Source organism: Lycium ferocissimum, chromosome 12, assembly GCF_029784015.1.
Source record: "Lycium ferocissimum isolate CSIRO_LF1 chromosome 12, AGI_CSIRO_Lferr_CH_V1, whole genome shotgun sequence".
Taxonomy (NCBI): Eukaryota; Viridiplantae; Streptophyta; class Magnoliopsida; order Solanales; family Solanaceae; genus Lycium; species Lycium ferocissimum.
In genome coordinates, this window is record NC_081353.1 from 19,498,903 (window position 1) to 19,521,171 (window position 22,269).

Consider the following 22,269-nt stretch of genomic DNA (forward strand, 5'->3'; position numbering starts at 1 on the left):
AGCTTGCCCTTCCATTTGTAGCTTGTTTTTAACCTTCTTGATCAACTCATTAAAGTACACCTTTCTTTCTTTCTAGTATGGAATATTGGACCTTTAAGTACTAAATGGGAAGACTAAATGGGAAGACTCCTCATGACCAAAGCACGAGAGGAAATAAATTTGTGTAGGAGAATTAAAATTGAGCGCATATGTCTATACATGAGAAAAGAATAAAAATTGACAAAGACTACGAAAAGTCAAAAGTGAACAAGTAAAAGTGCATGAAGGAAATAAATGTGTCGGAGAATTAAAATTGAAGTGCATATGTCTATACATGAGAAGGGAATAAATATTAAGTACTATGACATATGTCCACGTGAGATATAAAAATAGCTGGATAAAGTGTACAAGTTATAGCTTATGGTACAAGCATTTATTGCGTGTATAATTTGTAAAGCTTATGGTACAAGGTTCTCCGGAGGAGTTGTGTTCGTCCTCCCACCATGCTTATATATAATAATAAAGCATACTACTAGCAATAAGTCTCCTCAAACTCTATCTAAATATACATAAAATGGAAGCCAAATTTTCATGGCTAAATACATATGATTAAAGAAACTTTTATTTGGGATGAAGACGTACAAATAAAACTACGTCTACATAGAAATTGAAATAAAAATAGAAAATGATCAGCGAAAGCAAATTCAATAATATATACATTTTCTAGTTTGCTTTCATCATTATGAAGGGCCAAAACTACAAAATACTAATAACTATAGCTAGCCCTTCCAAATTATTCTCATTGGAAATATGTGGATGCCATTTCTCTAATCAAATTACAAGAGCTTCCAAGCTTTTCCCACCTTCCATATTGAATTTCTTCAGTCTTCCAAAAAACATGACAATAATGATAACAATTTTACCTTCATCACTCCATTTCCCTACAAATCCATACGATTTATTCTTACAAGTTGGGTCTGGATTAATCATCCTATAACAACTATATCCTGTTGTGAACCAACATTTCCATATGCACTACAAAAAAATCAAGAAAAAGTTCAAATAAGGAATTATTTCACAACCTTGAAATAGACATATAAAAAATTGAGAAAGAGATATTTGTCGAATACCTACGACTTCAAGAGTGATATGCAGCACATTAAAGTTGAGTGGATCATCCTTCATCCTTTTCCTTTCTGTGATGCAAATAAGAACAATGAACAAGGAATAGGTAACAAAGTTGGGAAAATACGAGATTTTCTACAACTTTTCCTCTTCCTTGTTTTTCCCCTACAGGCTCTTCTGGATTCTCTACAACACCTTTAACTGGTATAAATGATGTATATGGAGGAAGATACCTGAAAGCAATGAAAATAAATAATTATACGTATTTTTCATCTTGTTATCCCTTAATTCAATATATATTTCAACCAACAGTATGCTATTTTTTCTACTTACATAGGGGATTAGGAAAAAGGAAAGGGTAACAAATTGAAACCACACCTATTGTGTAAGAGGTTAAAACCAAGCTACTTCAGTTTTTGAAAGATTTGCAAAGAACTTTTTAATATCATAATAATATTTAGACACTGTGTGAAAGGCTCTAATTAAGTTAAAACTCATACGTTTAAAATATCAAAAAAAAACAAATACTTAAGATACTAATGTGTCATATAATGAGATTAAAATAGTTGGGGGTTTTTCGTTTGTGTGTTTTTGATTTCTTTATCTGGGTTGAACGTCAAATTACGACTTACTAATCGTTTCTTATTAGATCAAACATATATTTTTTCTTAAAGATCAGACATGCACCACTTACCATCGAAAAAGAAAGAATATTCTTGCTTATATATGCATGGATACGCAATTCGACGGACCATAGAACATGCATTGTAAATTGCACATGAACCTAAGGTTTCTAGTAAGTATAAGTTCATGCCATGAAGCAATGCTTTCAAATAGTAATATATTAATCATACCTTGGATCGAAGATGATTGGATACATATGCATATGGCAGTTTCTTTCGTGTAATTAATTACACATATGCATATTTCTTGCATGTTTAAGCTATCATCTGAAAAGTAAAATCTATTTCTTGAAAGAAGAAATTTCTATGGCTTATTTTAGACATAAATTTTAAAAGCTTTTATTGATCTACGCTTGTCTACCAAACACATTCACATAAAATAGGGCAAAGGAATACTAACTGAAAAATATGGAGAAATATAGTGAGAGTAGAAAAACAAGAAGAATAGATTAACTTACATCATTACTATGAACACCACTAAAATAGCTGGGGCAATAGTTGAGATATCAACAATGGTTTCCCCTGTGTGTCTTGCATTCACAACTTGAAACAATGATCCCACAACTTTCTGGTAACTATTTAGTCCATTGAGAACAGAAGAGTTCCATTCCAAAGAGCAAAATAAGATGACTTGCACCACAATGAAACCAAACACTGTAACAACTAATAATTTTGAATTTTGGCTAGGAAGCAAGTGGAGATGTCCTATTTCTCTTGAACGTTTCAACAAATATTTAGCTTCTCTTTTCTTAAAGAATTTCCCCAAGAACCAAATAGAAAGTCTCAAACATGTTGGATACAATGTGTTACCAAAAAGGACTTGAGGTATTAGAATCAAAAGAAGGCCTGAATTCTTGCTAAATACCATCATGTTTTCGTTTGTCGGAACAAAACCACAGCTAGCAAAGGTTGAAACAATTGTGAAAATCGCGAAAGTGAAGGTATTTAGCCCCTTGTTTCTTAGTACATCTTTTTGCACTTGAAACACAGGCTAAGTACACTAGAACTGATGATGCACCAATAATATGGATGGCTAAAAGATATACTAACGTTACAACCCCTAGAATTTAATACATTGGTACTTGAGATTTTGTGTATCTGATGACACAAAATCATCTTTGAAATTCATCTTTTTCCGATGAGTCGGGTTTTCGGGAATCTGGTATTACCACAATGTCCAACTCAATATCCTCAATAAAATTCGAGTTTCTCGGAGAAGAAGAAGTAGTATTACTAAGTACTGACTCAATTTTGCTATCTTTTCTCCATGGTTTGAACTTAGGTCTAATTAAATAAAGTCCAACTATGGAAATAAACACCACCACCTACAAACATTAAAAATGTTATAAGAATAAGTTGTGAATTGGAAAAGACTTCCATTTCAACAGTGGACATGCTTGAGACTGTTACAGCAGAAGCAGAAGTGAAATACAAGTCTAATTTCCTAGGTGTAAAATCACTAGTACTACTCCTTGGCTTCAAGATTGTGAGAATCCAAAAACCAAAAATAGAGATGAAGATGAAGTAAAAGAATTGTATAAAAAATTTGTTAACTTTAAAAAGGATGGATTTGTACAAACAAGAAATGAGGAAACATGTTGATCCACACAAACAAGCAAGATATAAAAATATAGAGCTACAAAGATGTTGTAGCTTCTTTCCGAAAGAAAATACGCTATTCATCGTTGAGAAACTACGAGCACCTTTTATTTCTTTTGATTTCCACAGAATCTTGGATCTAGAGTTGTATGGTATATATATTTATATATAGTACAATATGTTAACACCATATTTAGAGAAGCTTTATGGGTAATAATTAATATCCTTCTACTTTAGTATCTACATTAATAGGAGAATATTATTTTGTAACTTAGTAATATTCTATACGACATTTAATTACTTTCCTTCTAAGTTTAATATCTATAACAATTTTATAACATATATATGTACTTTCCTTTTAGGTTAGAGATCTATAAGAAAAGTACAACATTTTCTTATTTTATGGGGATATATAAAATAAGCACCAATATTACAAAACATAACGGGAGTTTTTTATTTACGATTACTTTTCTTACAAACCTATACAAAATCAGCCGAAAAGAACGGCCGAAATTATATATAAAAAATATAGGCGCATTGTTCTCAAAAAATTAATAGACTGTTGGGATAAAAAACTTGAAAATTTAATTTGATGTATTCCTCTTTTTTTTTTTTTTTTTTTTTTTAATTTATTTATTTGTACAGTACTTCTTTCTTTTTTCCTTTTTAACAAGTAACAAGGTTCCACTGCAATTTTAACATTAGACAGATTATTTTCATATTATTTTATGCATTTTAATTTTTAATATCGTACCTTATTTAATTGGGCCTTATTGTATTTACTCCCACGAAGCATTAGATATATAGAATATTACTACTATCAATCTATCTGTTAATTAAAAAAGAAACGGTCTATTTAAAAAAGGAACAAGAGGAGCTCGTAACAAAAATGGAAAAAGAGAGAAAATCATTATATATATATATATATGGATGGGATTATGTGTAACTATAATTATGGGATTGCCAAAATATTTGGAAGCAAATAGATGATATATTTATTATCCTAACTATGATTAAAACTTTAGTTTGGTTATCATTATTTTTTAACTACGACACATGTCTCTCATCCAAGTAAGAACTTGGGGAACATGGAGAGAAGAGAAACGGAGAGGAGAAATGGAGAGGAGCCGAATCCTATATATATATGTACTTTCCTTTTAGGTTAGAGATCTACAATCAAACTTCTCTATAACAAAATTGTTGGTTCCGAGATTTTTTGGCTGCTATAGCTAGGGGTGGGCATAATTTGGGCCAACCCGAAAAATCCAAACCGAAATCCGATTTTTTTGGATATTTGGTTTGGATTATGGATTGGACTTCCGATTTTTTTTAAAAAAATTCTTGAATTTCGGATCGGATATCCTATTTAGTACTTTGGATTTTCGGATATCCGAAAATCCGAAACTTTTATACCTTATATTTAGCCCTACTCATATTATATGTGCTCAGTATAAATTAGTCCAAAGATCCAATAGACTAGTAACCTACGACCCTACTCATTATAATATCAAGTTCAATATGAAACTTTATACTAAATTAAATATAATATAGCTTGCAAAAGCTGGAGTTTACTTCACTACTTTTAGAAGAAGGCAACTCCAAATGAAACAAAGAGATTAATATATAGAAATATGTGACTTGATACTTTTTTATTTAGTGGTAACAACTTGTCGAATCCACACATTTGGTATCAAATATGCTAAGACCTGTAACTTCGTAACTGGGGCACATGAATTTCGTTCCTAATAAGCCTAGTTTAAAGGCTTAAAAGTCAAAACCGATAATCCGAAACCGAACTTAAAAATTCCAAATCTGATCTGAGCATATTTGGATTGGATTTGGATTGTACTTTCTTCAATCCGAAAATCGAAAATCCAAGCCGAAATTTTCATATCCAATCCGATGGTCCGAATGCCCACCCTTAGCTATAGCAAGTGACTATTATACACCCATAACAACATTTGACGTTTAAATAATATTTGGCTATTATAAGCTTAATCACACTTTGGATAAATAAGGAAATCATATATATATATATATATATATATATATATACGCACATACACGATATTAAAAGCACGAAGTATTTTATGAAAATGTCTTTCGCCTTTTTTGGCCTTTAATATATATATATATATATATATATATATATATATATATATATATATATATATATATATATATATATATATATATATATTATTTTTTTTAACAATAGACAGAATCTTAAGTTTATTATTTTACTAATAGTTAATATTTCGAGATCAATAAAATTTGTATTATTAAATCTTTCCTTTTTTGATCTATAAGAACTCTTAATATATATAAATTTAAAATCAAGTAAGTTTTGACTTAAATAAATTCTTTCCTTATTATTTTTTTTACTTCACACTTAATGTGCTTTGTAATTTTTTTAAGTTTGGTTTCTGCCGTTTATAGTTATTTTTAATTTGCTTAATATTAGTTTAGGTTTGGTTTAGAACAAAGATTGTGGAATGTGGAGTTCAATTTAAAATCTAAAACATTAATTCTAAGGAAAATATCTCAACAGTAGTAACCTATGTATATCCACTAATTTCAACATCCCGTTAAGTACGTTATCTCCTAATATGTTATTATTAGTCCCTTTTAGAGGTGTCAAAACGGGCTAGCCCAGCCCAACCCAACCAAGCCTTAAAGGGCCAGAGAGTTAAATGGGTTAGGGCGGGTGGCCCTTTTCACTAAAAGCCTCTAAAATGGCAGCACAACCTAGTGCTGCGCAGGCCACGAGTTAGGATGGGTCAGCCCTCTAAATTTATATTCTTCTGAAATAGCATTTTGTTAGTGATTTTTTGGACAATTTGAACACGAAAATTTTGCAATATGAAATAGAATTTTCTATCGTACTATTTTTGCACGAACTCACACTACAGAAACAAAATATATTCGAAAGAACAAATTAAATTACTATCTTTGTTCGCTACTCCAATTCGAGTCCAAAAAAATTAAACATAATATGATTTCTGATATTAAAAAATATAACTCTAGTTCCTAATTTATTGCTTAGTAGTTAGTATTTTCTTTCTTTTTTCATTAATTTCTATCTTTTTGTTTAATTTGCTCATTATTTATTAAAAATTAACTAATTTTTTTTCTTGGCCTCAAGGGCTAGCCTCGGCCCAACCCTTGAGGCTGGCGGGCCAAGAGAGGTTGGGCTATTGAGCCTCACTTCTAAATGGGCTGGAGAAAACTTGGCCCAACCCTATTTCAATAAAGGGCTGGGTTGGGCTGGCTTCGTGGGTCAAGCCCATTTTGACAGCTCTAGCCCCTTCGTATAATAACTAAACGTTGCTAAGCATTTTATTATTTATAGTAACTTTATGTAGTTATATTTGTATAATATACTAGTTTCAGCGTACGCGCTTTGCGTGTGACCGAAGCGCGTACCTCATTTGATGACAAACATTACAGAAAAAATATTGAACTTAGCTATGAACTTCGTTGTTAATCCATTGCAAAATTGCTTGTAGCTAAGAATTTTTTTGATAATTCGTTTCTAATTTGACGCTAAATATATAGAATTAGCGACGAATTTTACTGTTTAGCTTTTGGTCCCTAATTCATGTTTATTTAGTAGTGAAATCAATAATATAAAAGAGGCCAAATACATATACAGACCCTTGAACTTGGGCAAATTTTTCATTTTGGCGCTTTAACTCACGGTTGTTCCATTTACACCCTTCAGCTTCATCTCAACCGTGTCTTTTAAACAAAAAAAATAATAATAAGGAACCAAATGAAGAGCGTGACATGGCAAAAACAACATGTGAACTTGAGTCTAATTAATCAGGAAAAAGAAAAAAGAAGAAAATATTACGTGTCTTCCTGTATCCTCCTCCCTTTAGTGGTCTTCCAAGTTTTCAGCCATGAATCTATTTTGCCATTCTTGGCCAAAACTAGTAGTGCTCCTCCCCATCACCAAAAATCTTCTTCCGTAAATTTGAAATCCAAAATAGTGACCATCACCTTTAGGTCCATCATCTTCCACTCCTTTGTAAAAGAAATCAGCAGAATCTTGAAACATGAAAAGATCTGAAATCAATAATTTCAACAACAAACAGTGGAGAACATTAACCAGAAAAAATACTAAGAATTAATAAGGAATTGTTTTAGTCACTCGAAATTGCATTTTTATTCGCTTGCGATGTTTTTCCCTTAATTTTCTGAACATCCAATTCCAAAGTCTTGCTTGTGATGGTCTATACAACACAATTAGTCTAAACCCATCTTACACAAGTTCAAATTTGTAAGGTTGAATAAGTTTCAGAACCAGTTTTTATTTTTATTTTTTAATTTTTTTAAATACCCATTGTGAAATTCTATCAATTTCGTAAGCTTCCTTGCATTAGTTTACCGGAAAACTAATCGTGCCAGCTTTAATTTTGTGGTTGTTCGTTCCTTTTTGTGAGGGTGGAGTGGGTGGTCATGCCAGAAGGAGGAAGCAAGAGAAAGGTAGTGGCGGAAGGGTGGTGATGATAATGAAGATGGCAAGGTGAGTTTTGAGAAGAAAAAGAACAAATAAAATTATAATCTAAGAGCAACTGGCGCGTAAGGAGAGACATTTTTGCCGCATCAGCGTTTTGTGTTTAAAAGACATGGTTGAGATAATATTGAAGGGCCTAAATGGAACAAGGATGAGTTAAAGTGCCGAAATGGAAAATTGGACCAAGTTTAAGGGTCTGTATATGCATTTGGCCTATAAAAGAATATTGAAAGTTTTCTTTTATTATAATAAGTGTAAAAAAATAATGAAATTTATTTAGAATATATTTTATTTTCTACTATTTCATCCTTAGCTTATTACTTCAAATTTGCATTTTATCAATTTGACATGAAACATTGTATAATTAAACTTCATCGTAGCAGCCACATTCAACCCTATAATCCGAATATTCAACAAACGATAATTAACTAATATTGTAGCAACATGTTGCAACGTCCCTTTGAGTTGCGTTTGGAACCAGTGGCGGAGCCACATTATGCCGAGGGTGTTCATCCGAACCCCCTCGGCGGAAAAAAACATTGTTTTTACAAGGTTAAAATTATTTTTTATGTATATATAATAGATGTTGAACCCCCTTAGGCTTCTTCGTATGTTTACCTTTTTATATTTTGAACCCCCTCGGCGGAAATCCTGGCTCCGCCACTGTTTGGAACCACATGTTCCTCGATAATAAGGACTCCTATTCCGAACCAAAGGTTTATGAAAAATGAGTAATTAATAGTTATAGTTGATGAAAGAATAGTACTTAATAATTATAAACATAGGAAAAATAATCTTAAATTAATAATTTCATTAATTTTTATGAATTGGAATACCTAACAAATTTTCTGTGATAGAATGTAATGATCCAAACAACCTGTACGAAATTGTAAATAAGCCATTTTTAAATTATCAATTGTATATGAAACATTATAAACAAAACAACTATAACTTTTCAATTAGAAATTGTCTATCAAGAATACACCATAGTTTATTATCGTATAACTTCAAGAATAGATTAAAATTTTCGAAAACTTACCTCAAATCACAAGGAAATTTATTTCTGCATTCATAAAACACTATCAAGATTTCATGTTAAAGAATATAGAATAAAGAAACAAATATAAGACCTTTGCTAGATCAAACAAATTTGTCCTGCTCCCTTCATCTTATGAAAACAATGAAATCTCATAAGTTGTAAATTTACAGGGAAATCATGATAATGAGCTCCCCGTTTTTAATTTTATTTTAAAAGTGAAACACTGTTAGAATCACCAAAGACGAAATAAACCTATCTTACGAAAGACAACATAATTAGTAATAATTGGTATAAAGGAATTCCAATTGTAAAGTGAATCCTCAAACTAAATAAACAAAAGCCCTGTCCAATAAGAAAACTAATTTAAACGGGTAAATTTTGGTTTCTCCTAAAAAAAACATTTGAGTACAATTTCAATTTTATCTAACTTAAGGTACACCCTAAGTGAGGTGACTACATAAAGATGTATTCTTCAGTTTTATGTTGGATCTTAAGTTGGGCACCACAATTTTTATTCTATAACAAAACCTACACTAATATCCTTGTTATATATATATATATATATATATATATATATATATATATAGTTAATACAGGAGAAATATTTACGAAACGTGACGATAGTTTTCCTTATTTACAAAACATAATGATATATTACGAAACATGACGGATTTTCATATATTTTTCGTTTTTTTTATTTTTTTTCCAGAAAATATATATATTTTTTTTCAAAAAAAAATTTTAATTTAAAAAAAAATTATATATATTTTTTAAAAAATTAATTATTTTTTTTTGATCAAAGGCTTAAAAAATTACCTCAATTTTTTGTGTATGAAAGCTGTATGAAACATGTATGAAATGTGTACATGTGAGCAAAATTTTTAATATAATTTTCATACACGAAATTGTGAGCGAAAACTTTAAGCTTTGAATATTGTATGAAAGTTGTTACAATGTTGTTGTTTCCAGAAACCTAATATGAACTTTATATACGAAAAATGTGAATGAAATTCTAAGTTTTGAGCGAAATATACACATTTCATACTATTCTCATGCATAAAAGTTTGAGCGTAATGTTTAAGCCTTGATCGAGATATACACATTTCATACGTTCTTCATACATAAAATTTGAGCGAACTTTTTAAGCCTTGAGCAAGATATACACATTTCATACACAAAAATTTGAGCGATTATTTTAAGTCTTGAATGTTGTATTAAAGTTGTATACAATGTTGTTGTAGTTGTATTAATTTTACAGAAATCTAACATGAATTTTATATACGAAAATATGAGCGAAATTTTAAGACTTGAGCGATATACAAATTTCATACTGTTTTCATACACATAATTTTGAGCGGATTTTTTAAGCCTTGAACGAGATATACACATTTCATACATTTTTCATACACTAAATTTTGAGCGAACTTTTTAAGCCTTGAGCGAGATATACACATTTCATACATAAATTTTTGAGCGAAAAAAATAATTTTTTAAAAAATAAAAAAATATTTTTTTTAAAAATAATTTTTTAAAAAATAAAAAGTATTTTTTTTTTAAATTTCTTTTTTTAAAAAAAAGCATGTTTTGTATAGGGTTTGTAATGTTATGTTTTGTAAATATAAAACTATCGTCACAGTTCGTAAATATTTCTCCTTAAGATGTATATATACGTAGTTGACCCATACAACAAATCAAAAGTATAGACGGACAAACTTAAATAAATTAATTGTGACAAGCATATCTATGTTAGTATAGGCATAATCGAAAGACTGAGCTAATTGAAAATATCTGTGTTAATTGGATGAAATTGAATACCTCAATTTATCTGCAATATTCTTTAATCTTTCGGATTGGGGTCAGGTCTTGTCGGATTTCACATTCATTGCACAAGGAATTATTAAAATTCCTACAATAAATAACCTTCTAGTTATAACTATCAATTCGCATCAAGCGTAAAACTAAAAAAACTTAATTAGTAAACACGCTTCAATATAACGTAATCAATAAAGAAATTAATTAAAAATAATATTCAATGATGTAACTCAAACTCTACATATGCATTTGTGATTAAAGGTACTAACAAAAGAAATAAAGAAATCACAAAAAAGAAAGATCACAATAAAAGCTAGAAAAAGGCTTGAATCACAATTGGAATGGAAAGTATAAAAAACGGCATGTTAGATTTATAGGTTTGCTATATGAAAAAGAGTGGCTTGATCATTAAAAGGTGTTACTTAAATAGAAGTTTAATGGTGATCAAATTACAAAATAGTTTCCTTTTCTAACGCGTTCTATTATAATTAAATTTTGGTACATATGTTAAAATCTTAATAGAATTTGAAGTTTTAATAAAAATATATATAGGGTAAAATTTTAGTGAATTTTAAAGTCCTAAATATTAGTACTTAATACATTTTTCAAATAGGAAAGACTTAATAAGAATATTTTATTTGATTTCTAAGTCCTAATAATTACTATAAAGATAATTAGGTAACATATGAGGAAAATAGTAAATGACGATTTTGTCTATTGCAGAGTCTTTTAATAAAGGGCAAAAAGTTCAATTAATATTTCTAAGGTCCTTCGTGCTTTTAATATAGTACTAGTCTCTACAAATGTGCGTTGCACATTATTCCCTATCAATCATCACCAAAAAGAAATGTTAAGTAATATTACTTGTAATTACATTATAGTTGTTTTATGAGGTACCAAACTGTTAAGTATTAGACAATAATTTTAACATTGAGGTAAAAGACGTTATTAGAAAATAATTTAACATTCTCAATTTTGCCGAGGGTCTTTCAGAAACAGTCTCCCTACCTTCCAAGGTGGGGGTAAGGTCTGCGTACACTTTACCCTCCCCAGACCCCCACATTGTGAGATCTCACTGGGTATGTTGTAGTGTTGTTGTTTTAATTTAACATTCACAATTTTATACTTTTTGTTTGGTAAAAGGATTATCAATTTACACATTTCCTTCATCCAATTAAATATAAATATATATCTTACTCCCACAATAGAAAGACTATCAGATATTTGTTCAGAGGAAATCAAGTCCTTTTCCATCTAGTAGTATTTACGGAAATATGTTGTAAAGTAAGGTTTTGGACCTTAATTAGGTATTGTCTATTTTAGTTGTAATAGGATTAAGTCTAAAAAGAAATTCCGTAATGTTCTTTTAGGTATTAGGTTTAAGAAGTATGTTCAAAACAGGGCTAGAACTTGTTAAGGGTATAAAAGTCGTTCAATATTTGAAGGATATTTTGATCAACTAACATATATATTCATACTTTTAAAATAATATAGATAGATTAAAAAGCTTGCGAAATTGAGATTTGAATTTACAACTAAAGTTAAATGCCTTGACCTCAAACCCAATTTTATTAGACCTAAGATTGAATCATTGTTGGCCTTTTCTTTTCTCAATTTTGATAATGTACCTTTTTCAATAGGTTTATAAGTTTTACCCTTTAAAATAGATTTCGTACTACACAAAATAGTATTTAGTGTATTTTTTTAATATTTGATATTTCAAAATTAAGTAAGATTTTAGTTATTAAATCTTTCTTTATTTGAACTATGTTACCAGTTCTAATATTTAGGATTTTAAAATTGATCAAAAACGTGCTTTATTATAAGTAATTGCACTAAATATTAGAAAATTGTTAAAATCTTTCTACTATTTGTCAAGAAAAACAGGTTTCAAGCTTCCGGTCACGACTTAGTTCAATACGGGCAATTTGCAGGATCGCCCTTCGCTGGGGGTATTCTTACCCCTCAAATCAGTGGTCTTTAATTTTTGCCCTTCGCTACAAGCCTCTTGGTTCCAGGTTCGAACCCCCGCTCAGTTAAAAATTAAAAAAAATCGCAAGGCATAAGTTGGGATTCACAGGGCATAAGTTGGACCTAAAGCATAAGTTGGGTTTCAAACTCTGCCTTAACGCAAAAAATAAATAAATTATTTAGCTGGAATTTTGCAAACCTCTGCCCAAGGCCTAACTTTAGCCTAAAGTTAGGCCTTAAGGCAGAGGTTTGCCTTAAGGCCAAATTTTGGGTAAAGGTTTGCCTTAAGGCCCAACTTATGCCTTGCGAATCGATATCCCAACTTCTGCTCTGCGAATCCCAATTAATGGCTTGCGATTTTTTTTTTTTTTTGGGATCGAGCACAGGTTCGAACCCGGAGACCTCTCGTGTTAAGCGAAGGGTAAATATTAAAGACCACCAATTTGAGGGGCAAAAATTAAAGACCACCCAAAGGAAGGGCAATCCGGGCAAAAAAAAAAAAATACCGGAAGGTATTCAAATGTGGGAGTTGGTATCATGGAATATTTAAATCAATTTAAAGCTAAAGCAAAACTAAAACTTAGGAATTGAATGTAATCTAATCAACTAATTATTTTGTTAATATTTTAACTATAACATTAATTTAAGTTATTAATTAAATCTTTCCTTGATTAAGTAGGATGCTCATTGCTCTAGATTCTTGAGATGTCGAAATAGCCGTATTGATAGAGTCTATTCAAGATTTTTTTTTTTTTTTTTATAAAGCCAATCACCCCTTGGTCAGTGACCATGGGATGTTGGGGGGGGGGGGTGGGTTTGGCATGACCCCTACCTTGTTTATTCTAACCTTAACCAGCTACAAAAGTGGAGGGGGAGAAGAACCAATACCTCCAGCATGCACAAAGTTGTGAGATCAAATTATCCAAAAAAATGAACATGAAGGGGAAGACAATCAATTGTACAAAAAATATACAAATGTTTACAAGTGAGGGCCTAACTAACAAAGAAATTAGCTCTATCCACTTTGCTTCTCAGACTTGGGAGTTGCTATGTATCCACGTGATAAGATCCTTTCACATTTCCTGGAAGCTGAGAATAAGATGTATAGTGAAAAGAATTACCACTGGTTGCAACATTTTTAGCAAGCAAGTCTGCTACTTGGTTTGCTTCTCTTTAACAATGAGTAATGGTAACTTTTGGTTGTTCAATGGCCTTGACAGAGTTTAATATGATTCCCTTTAGCCTGAGATTGTTGGTATCCCTAGCCTTAAGCATGTTGACAATGATCTGAGAGTCTAATTCTAGATGAAATTCTCTGTAGCCAAGCTGTAGACAAAGTTGAATTCCTTCAAAAGCAGCCATGCCTTCAGCTATGTTATGAGAGCTACACTGAATAGAGTCGGAGAAAGCAACTATCATTTCTCCTGAGCAAGTTCTAATGATGCCACCAATACCTGCTTTGCCATCTGAGAGTCGAGAGATAGCTCCCATCTGTGTTAATTTTGGCAATGCCATCTGCATGCATCTTCTATAGAACATGGGAGTAGACTGTCTTATGTTTCTACTTCTCCACTTCATTACAGAGTTTGGCCCAAGGCCAATTGAAAAAACAATTTGGGAAAGCTTTGGTAATTGCAACATTTACAGTCAAACAAATCTGATATTCCATCTTCCTCACATAAAATTTGTTTTGATCTCCATATTTGCATGCAGTCCATGATTTTCAAATCTCCCAACATATTACTAAAGGTACAATATTAACAAGGAGTTTGTGAACACTGTTAATGGTTTTATTATCCCTCCAGAGCTTCAAGATTCTTCTAAGTGGCCAGTTCCTGTGATTGATGCCAAGAGGTGAGCCAAACTGGTTGCAGAGATACTTTGCAACCTCCCCCTCTATGAAAGTGTGTTGGATATTGTCATTTGTTGATCTGTTGTAGCATCTACAATCAGACTCATCATTGATGCCAAATCTTGCTGGTCTTTCATTGAGAGGAAGTTTGGCAAGGCAGGCTCTCCATACAAGAAAAAAGATCTTGAAGGGTATGAAGCTATGCCATAAATTACTCAGCATCTCATCTTCCTGTTTCCTGCACCTGTTAACCCACCAAGTAGAGGAGTTAGTATAAATTCCTTCACTGGATGGTTTCCAAAGAATGAAATCATCCAGCAAAGGGTCATCAATGTCTATTCCTTCTATGATATCATTCATTCTGGCGAAATTTTTATAGAATCGCCGAGGACTTAACATTCGAGGACGAATGTTCCTAAGGGGGGAAGAATGTTACACCTCGAAAAAAATTTCGTTGATGCACGGTGAATAGACTAACGAAGAGTACGAAGTATACGGTATTTAAATAAGTAAAGAATGACATTTGATGACCCTAAGTGAGATTGTAAAGACGTTCGATGTTAGACGAGAAAGCTTGCCAAGAGAAGGCAAGGCATATGATAAGTATCGGAAGAGATTTATGAGTAACAAGTTAATGATGATTTAATGATGCTTTGGAGAAGAGTTATAACATCCCTTAGATTGTTAATGAGGTGATAAACAAGTGTCAAGAAGGTTCCATAAGGATTGGAGATCAAACGAGTCGACGAGAATAAGTTCGGAATGACTGGGCATTATACGGCCAAACATACTGGCCGTATAAAACATACGGCCTGTATGTTCAGCCGTATAATCAGCACAGAATTTCACCCCTCTCTGGACCAAATCTACGGCCAGACATACGGTTAGTATAAATTATACGGACCGTATGTTGATCCGTAGAAACTGGTCGGGTCAGATTTTGTGTATTAATAAGGGATCCATGTCTTATTTCATTTCATTTCCCTTTCACTCCACTTCTCTCTAGAACATCTCTCCACATTTCTCCCACAAGATTTCAAGAGAAATTAGTGTTCAACTTCATCAAACCAAGTGAATCAAGTATAAGAAACCCATTAAAGTTCATCCAAGACAAGAATCCAAGTGAAGGTGAAACTAGAGTTTTGCTCAAGTGAGGTGTTTGCACCCAAGGTTTGTTCCTACACCATCTAAGGTAAGTTTTATGGTATTTATTTGTTGTTTAAGGTATTTGAAAGTTGAAACACTTGGACTATAGAAGGAAACGGACAATGGGTCATGAATGTGGGAATAGTGTCACTTTTGAGTAAATGTTTGGATTGAGTGATGATTCTTGATACAATATGATTATAATCATGTTATAAATGATGTTGAGAACATGGGATAGATGTCGTATATGAATGAACGTAATCGTGTGTTATGACTATGAATATGAATGATTGGAAGTAAATTGAGAAGTAAGGATAATGTAGGTAGATAAAGGCTATTGTTATGATGTTGAGAATGTTATTATTGATGTTTGGGAGTTGATATATGATATGGAGGAATTCATATAAATAAAGGAGATGCTGTCCAATTTTGTCTAGCCCTAAGTCATGTATGCTAAGCTATCGATTTTCTAATGTTAGTATAACTCTAATGAAGGTAGAAACGTGAGCATTGAAGGAGAACGTGCAAGTGATAGAATAGTTGAACGGAAAGGTATGTTAGGCTAACCCTTCTTGCATAAGGCATGGTTCTTTGGCCAAATATCTATTCTTCTATGAGCCTATGATATTCTCCTATGATTCTATCTCTAAAAAGTTATTAAGCTCATGATCCTCGATATGTTACGATTGTACTAAATTCCTTATACGACGAGTAATCCTCTAAGGATAGATGAAATGAATGACGATAGTAATGATGCTAAAGATGCTTATAAGCTTATATGTATAAGTGCCTATAATGGCCGGGTAGAATGTATATATATATATATATATATATATATATAATGCGCGCGCACCACTGCAGTTGGGTACGGATAACCTTGAGCCTTGATAGGCCAGGTATGTATGACACTGAGCCTTGGTAGGGCCAGGTATGTGAAACACCGAACCTTCGTGGTCGGGTATGCTATATAAATGCTATGTACATGATATGAATATGAGTACGAATATGCTAAGTATATGTAAATGCTATGTAAAGGCTATGTATATGCAATGTATATGAGATGTAAATGATATGAATATGAGTATAAATGGAAATACAAATACGAATACGAAGATAGATACGAAAGGTAAATGAGTACGGATACGGATATGGATGTATGTACACGGATACGCAATAGAAATGGAATGTCCCTATGAAAAGCAAGTAAGTGCTATGATGATGATACTATTATCTCCCATCCTATGCTATTTCATATATTGTCTATTATGCTTTCATATTGATGTTGATCATGCTTTACATACTCAGTACATTCTTCGTACTGACGTCTTTTTGTTTGTGGACGCTGCGTCATACCCGCAGGTGGCCAGGGGGACAGACTTGATCCATAGCTATATTTCTCAGGGACTACATAGCGGAGCTCCATTTCATTCAGAGCTACAACTTTCGGTATTGATTCTTTTGTGTACATAATTATGGGCACGGCGGGGTCCTATCCCGCCTATATGATATGACATATTCTTCTTAGAGGCTCGTAGACATGTGTATATGGTTAGATGTGTTTGGCCTTGTCGGCCTATATTTTGGGATATTATTTTGTTAGCCTCGTCGGCTCATGTACATTTATATGGGCATGGTTGCTAATGATGATATAAATGAATTGTCACCCAATGGGATTAGTATGATGATGAATGAAAAGTATGATTTAGCTATGTGGCTCACCTAGATGTAATATGAAAGTATGTTAAGAGGTGCCCGGGTGGTTAGCACCGGGTGCCCGTCGCAGCCCTCCGGTTGGGTCGTGATAAATGTGGTATCGAAGCAATTCGGTCCTAGGGTGTGTCTACGAGTCGTGTCCGAGAGTCTTGGTTATGGGTGTGTTGCGCGCCACACTTATGAACAAGAAGTCAAATCTATGGCATTTTAGGAATGTATGACCTTCTTTCTTCATAAGAATCGTGCGATAGAGCTATGATATAAGAACTTCTTGTTCCTTAACCGTGTGTTATGTATTTCAGAAATACCTGTAAAGAGAAAGGCTACAGCAGCCCAAAAGGGCAAGACAGTGGCAGAAAAGCGGGCTGAAAGAGCACCGCCACCAGTAGTAGAGGAAAGTGAGTCCCAGAATGCGGCTCAATCTCAGTCCTCCCGTTCGGTACCTATTTTAGAGGAGCGTGAAGGAGCCTCAGCCCAGCTCCAGCACCTCTGGTTCCTCCACCAGATGCTTCGATAAGATGTAAAAGAGGCCATTCATTTACTTACTCAATGGTTCTTTCGCCCGACTCGCCGGCAAAGTACGAGCGAGGTGATAGGACTGTTAGTGCAAGGGCCCGTGATTTTATTAGTTTGAACCCTCCGGAATTCTTTGGATCAAAGACGGATGAGGACCCTCAGAACTTTATTAATGGTATGTTGAGGACACTTCGGTTGATATATGCTTCGGACATCGAATCAGTAGAGTTAGCGTCCTATAGATTGAGGGATGTTGCGGTTCATTGGTACACGATTTGGATGGCTTCACGGGGAGCCAATGCACCTCCCCCGGTATGGCAAGAATTTGTAGATGCTTTCCTCCGACATTATTTACCTCCGGAAGTTCGGCGAGCTAGAGCCGATAAGTTCTTGAATTTGAGACAAGGAAGCATGAGTGCTTTAGAGTATAGTCTCCGCTTTAATTCTTTGGCTAGGTATGCTTTGGCCATGGTAGCGGATATGGGTGACCGAGTGCACCGATTTGTGAAAGGCTTAGGGCCGCATTTGATGGATATGTGCTTGACTGCGTCCCTTCAGGACAATATGGATATTTCACACATCCAAGCCCATGCTCAAAATTTAGAAGAAAGCCTACAACAACAAAGAAGTGAACGTGAGCATGATAGAGGGTATAACAAGAGGGCTAGATCTTCGGGTCCGATGAGTGAGCATATAGGCAGGCACAGACAGCAGTTTTCGAGGCATTCAGGCCATTCTATGATTAGTGCGCCTCCACAGTTTTCAGGCCAGCGATTTGATAGATCTACTCATTCCGAGCCGAGTCAGAGCTTTTCGATCCTCGGTTCGGGGTGATTCGGGTCGGCGAGGCCACCGTGCCACGATGTTCCCGGTGTGGAAAGTTACATTGGGGTCAATGCGATTAGGTTCGCAGGTTTGTTATTCACGTGATCGGCCGGGCCATATTATGCGTGATTGCCCTTCGCCAGTGGCGCAGGTAGGACCCGGCCTTCGGGGTCGATGGTCGGATCTTCATCATCTATACGCCCTATGGGGCCGGGTTCACATGCGCGCCGGTCGGCCATGGTAGAGGTAGAGGGAGAGTCCCCGATTCTAGCGATCCTCGCACCGTATTTATGCTTTGGGCGGACGCCAATCTTGAGTCTTAACCGATGTTGTCACAGGTATATAATCGGTATTTTCTCATGATGCATATGCTTTGATAGATCTGGGCTCCACATTGTCATATGTTACTCCATATATTGCGGGTCGATTTAGAGTTAAACCGGAGTCGATCAAACCTTTTGAGGTGTCTACACCCGTTGGTGAGTCGGTAATAGCTAGCCGAGTATATAGAAATTGCATAGTTGTGATTTGTGACCGACGTACTATGATTGACTTGCATGAGTTAAAAATGGTGGATTTTGATGTTATTATAGGCATGGATTGGTTGGCTTCTTGCTATGCCAATGTTGATTGTAGAATGAAAATGGTTTGCTTCCAATTTTCGGGAGAACCAGTTTTAGAATGGAAAGGAAATACGGCGTCACCAAAGGGTAGGTTTATTTCCTATCTAAAGGCAAGGAAAATGAGCACAAAAGGTTGCATTTATCATCTAGTGGGGGTTCAAGATGTAGAAGCTAAGCCACCGACTGTTCAGTCAGTTCCCGTAGTGAATGAATTTTCGGATGTATTCCCGAAAGAGCTTCCAGGCCTCCCTCCCGAGCGGGAGATTGATTTTGCTATTGATGTGTTGCCAGACACCAAGCCTATATCTATTCCTCCTTATAGAATGGCTCCCACAGAATTGAAAGAGTTGAAAGAGCAATTGAAAGACTTATTTAAGAAAGGCTTTATTAGGCCTAGTTCATCCTCAGTGGGCACCCGTATTGTTTGTCCGAAAGAAAGACGGCTCCTTGAGAATGTGCATTGATTATCGACAATGGAATAAGGTGACGATTAAGAATAAATATCCTCTTTCGAGGATTGATGACTTATTTGATCAATTACAAGGTGCCAAATGGTTTTCGAAGATAGATTTAAGATTCGAGTATCATCAAGTGAGAGTTAGGGAGAAAGATATCCCTAAGACAACCTTCAGAACAAGATATGGCCATTTTGAGTTCCGGGTAATGTCATTTGGGCTAACTAATGCGCCGGTAGTGTTTATGGATTTGATGAATGATGTGTTCAAGCCCTTCCTAGATTTGTTTGTGATTGTATTCATCGACGATATCTTGGTGTATTCTAGATCCGAGGCAAAACATGCGGATCATTTGCGTCGTCCTTGAGTTCTTTAAACTCGAGAGTTGTTTACAAAATTTTCTAAGTGTGAGTTTTGGTTAAACTCGGTGACATTTCCGGGCACATTGTTTCAAATTTACGGTATTCGGGTAGATAGCCAAAAGATTGAGGCTGTGAAGACTTGGCCAAGGCTCACAACTCCTACGGAGGTTCGTAGCTTTCTGGGCTTAGCAGGATATTACAGAAGATTCATTGAAGGTTTTTCTTCTATTTCTGCACCACTTACAAAGCTGACCCAGAAATCGGCAAAGTTTCAATGGACAGATGCTTGTGAACGTAGTTTTCAAGAACTAAAAGATAGATTGACTTCTGCACCGGTCCTGACACTTCCAGAGGGATTGGAAGGTTATGTTGTTTATTGTGATGCTTTAGGCATTGGGCTAGGCTGTGTGTTAATGCAACATGGTAAGGTGATTGCGTATGCTTCATGGCAATTACGAAAACATGAAAAGAATTATCCAACTCATGATCAAGAATTGGCTGCAGTGATTCATGCATTAAAGATGTGGAGACATTATTTATATAGTGTCCATGTGGATATCTATACAGATCATAAGAGCCTTCAGTATATTTTCAAGCAAAAAGAGTTGAATTTGCGGCAACGACGATGGTTGGAGTTGCTAAAAGATTATGATGTCGATATTCTGTATCACCCCGGAAAGGCAAATGTTGTGGCTGACGCTCTTAGCCGCAGATCTATGGGAAGTTTGTGTGATGTACAACCAGAGAAAAGAAAAATAGCTCGTGAGCTCCAGCAGTTAGCTAGCCTAGGAGTTCGAGTAGTGGACTCGGGGAGCAGGGGAACTACCATTCGGGGTCGGCGGTCTCGTCGCTAGTAGTGGAAGTGAAGGAGCGACAATACGAAGATTCCATGCTAATTCATTACGGAGATACACTCCTCGATAAGAGAAGTCATCGTTTGAGATCTTCGATGCGAGAGCGGTGGACATGTGTTCTACCGATGTGGCGGGTTTACGCCACCAAATATTGAGAGAAGCTCATTGTTCCGTTATTTTGTCCACCCCGGAGCAACGAAATGTATCATGATCTTAAGTCTATACATTGGTGGAATGGGATGAAGAAAGATATAGCGGAATTTGTAGCTCAATGTCCCAACCGTCAACAAGTGACAATCGAGCACCAAAAGCGAGCGGATTGTTGCAAGCTATAGAAATCCCAACTTGGAAGTGGAAGTAATTAACATGGACTTCATTACTGTGCTTTACCCTCGTTCTCGACGTAAGTATGATTCCATATGGGTGATTGTGGATAGACTTACGAAGTCAGCTCATTTCTTACCAGTTAGAACGACGTATGTGGCAGGAGATTATGCAAAGCTTTATGTTAAAGAGATAGTGCGACTTCATGGTGTTCCAGTATCTATTATCTCAGATAGAGGAACTCAGTTTACAGCTAATTTTTGGAAGTCCTTCCAAGAGGGTTTGGGGACTCATGTGAGCCTTAGCACGGCATTTCATCCACAGACTGATGGACAAGCTGAACGTACCATTCAGACTCTTGAGGATATGTTACGGGCATGTATGTTGGATTTTAGAGGTAATTGGGATGATCACTTACCCCTCATTGAGTTTGCTTACAATAATAGTTATCATTCTAGCATCCAAATGGCACCGTATGAGGCTTTATATGGGCGAAAGTGTAGATCCCCAATTGGGTGGTTTGAAGCAGGAGAGACTAAATTGATAGGGCCAGACTTGGTCCAGCAAAGCCAAGAGAAAGTTAAGCTCATACAAGATCGATTATTAGCGCCAAAAGTCGGCAAAAGTCCTATGCAGATAATCATCGAAGGGACTTAGAGTTCCAAGTGAAAGATTGGGTATTCTTAAAAGTGTCACCAATGAAGGGTGTTATGAGATTTGGTAAAAAGGGGAAGCTTAGTCCCCGGTATACTGGGCCTTATGAGATTGTGCGCAAGGTAGGAAAAGTAGCTTACGAATTAGATCTACCTCCTGATTTGGAGTCAGTTCAACCAGTTTTCCATGTTTCGATGCTTCGTAAATGTGTTGGA

General features: G+C 34.7%; 1 pseudogene; it reads right to left on the reverse strand.

Moving 5' to 3' along the window:
- Nucleotides 1-810: 810 nt before the first annotated feature.
- Nucleotides 811-3,470, reverse strand: LOC132039096 (sodium transporter HKT1-like; annotated as a pseudogene).
- Between the last annotated feature and the right edge of the window lie 18,799 nt (nt 3,471-22,269).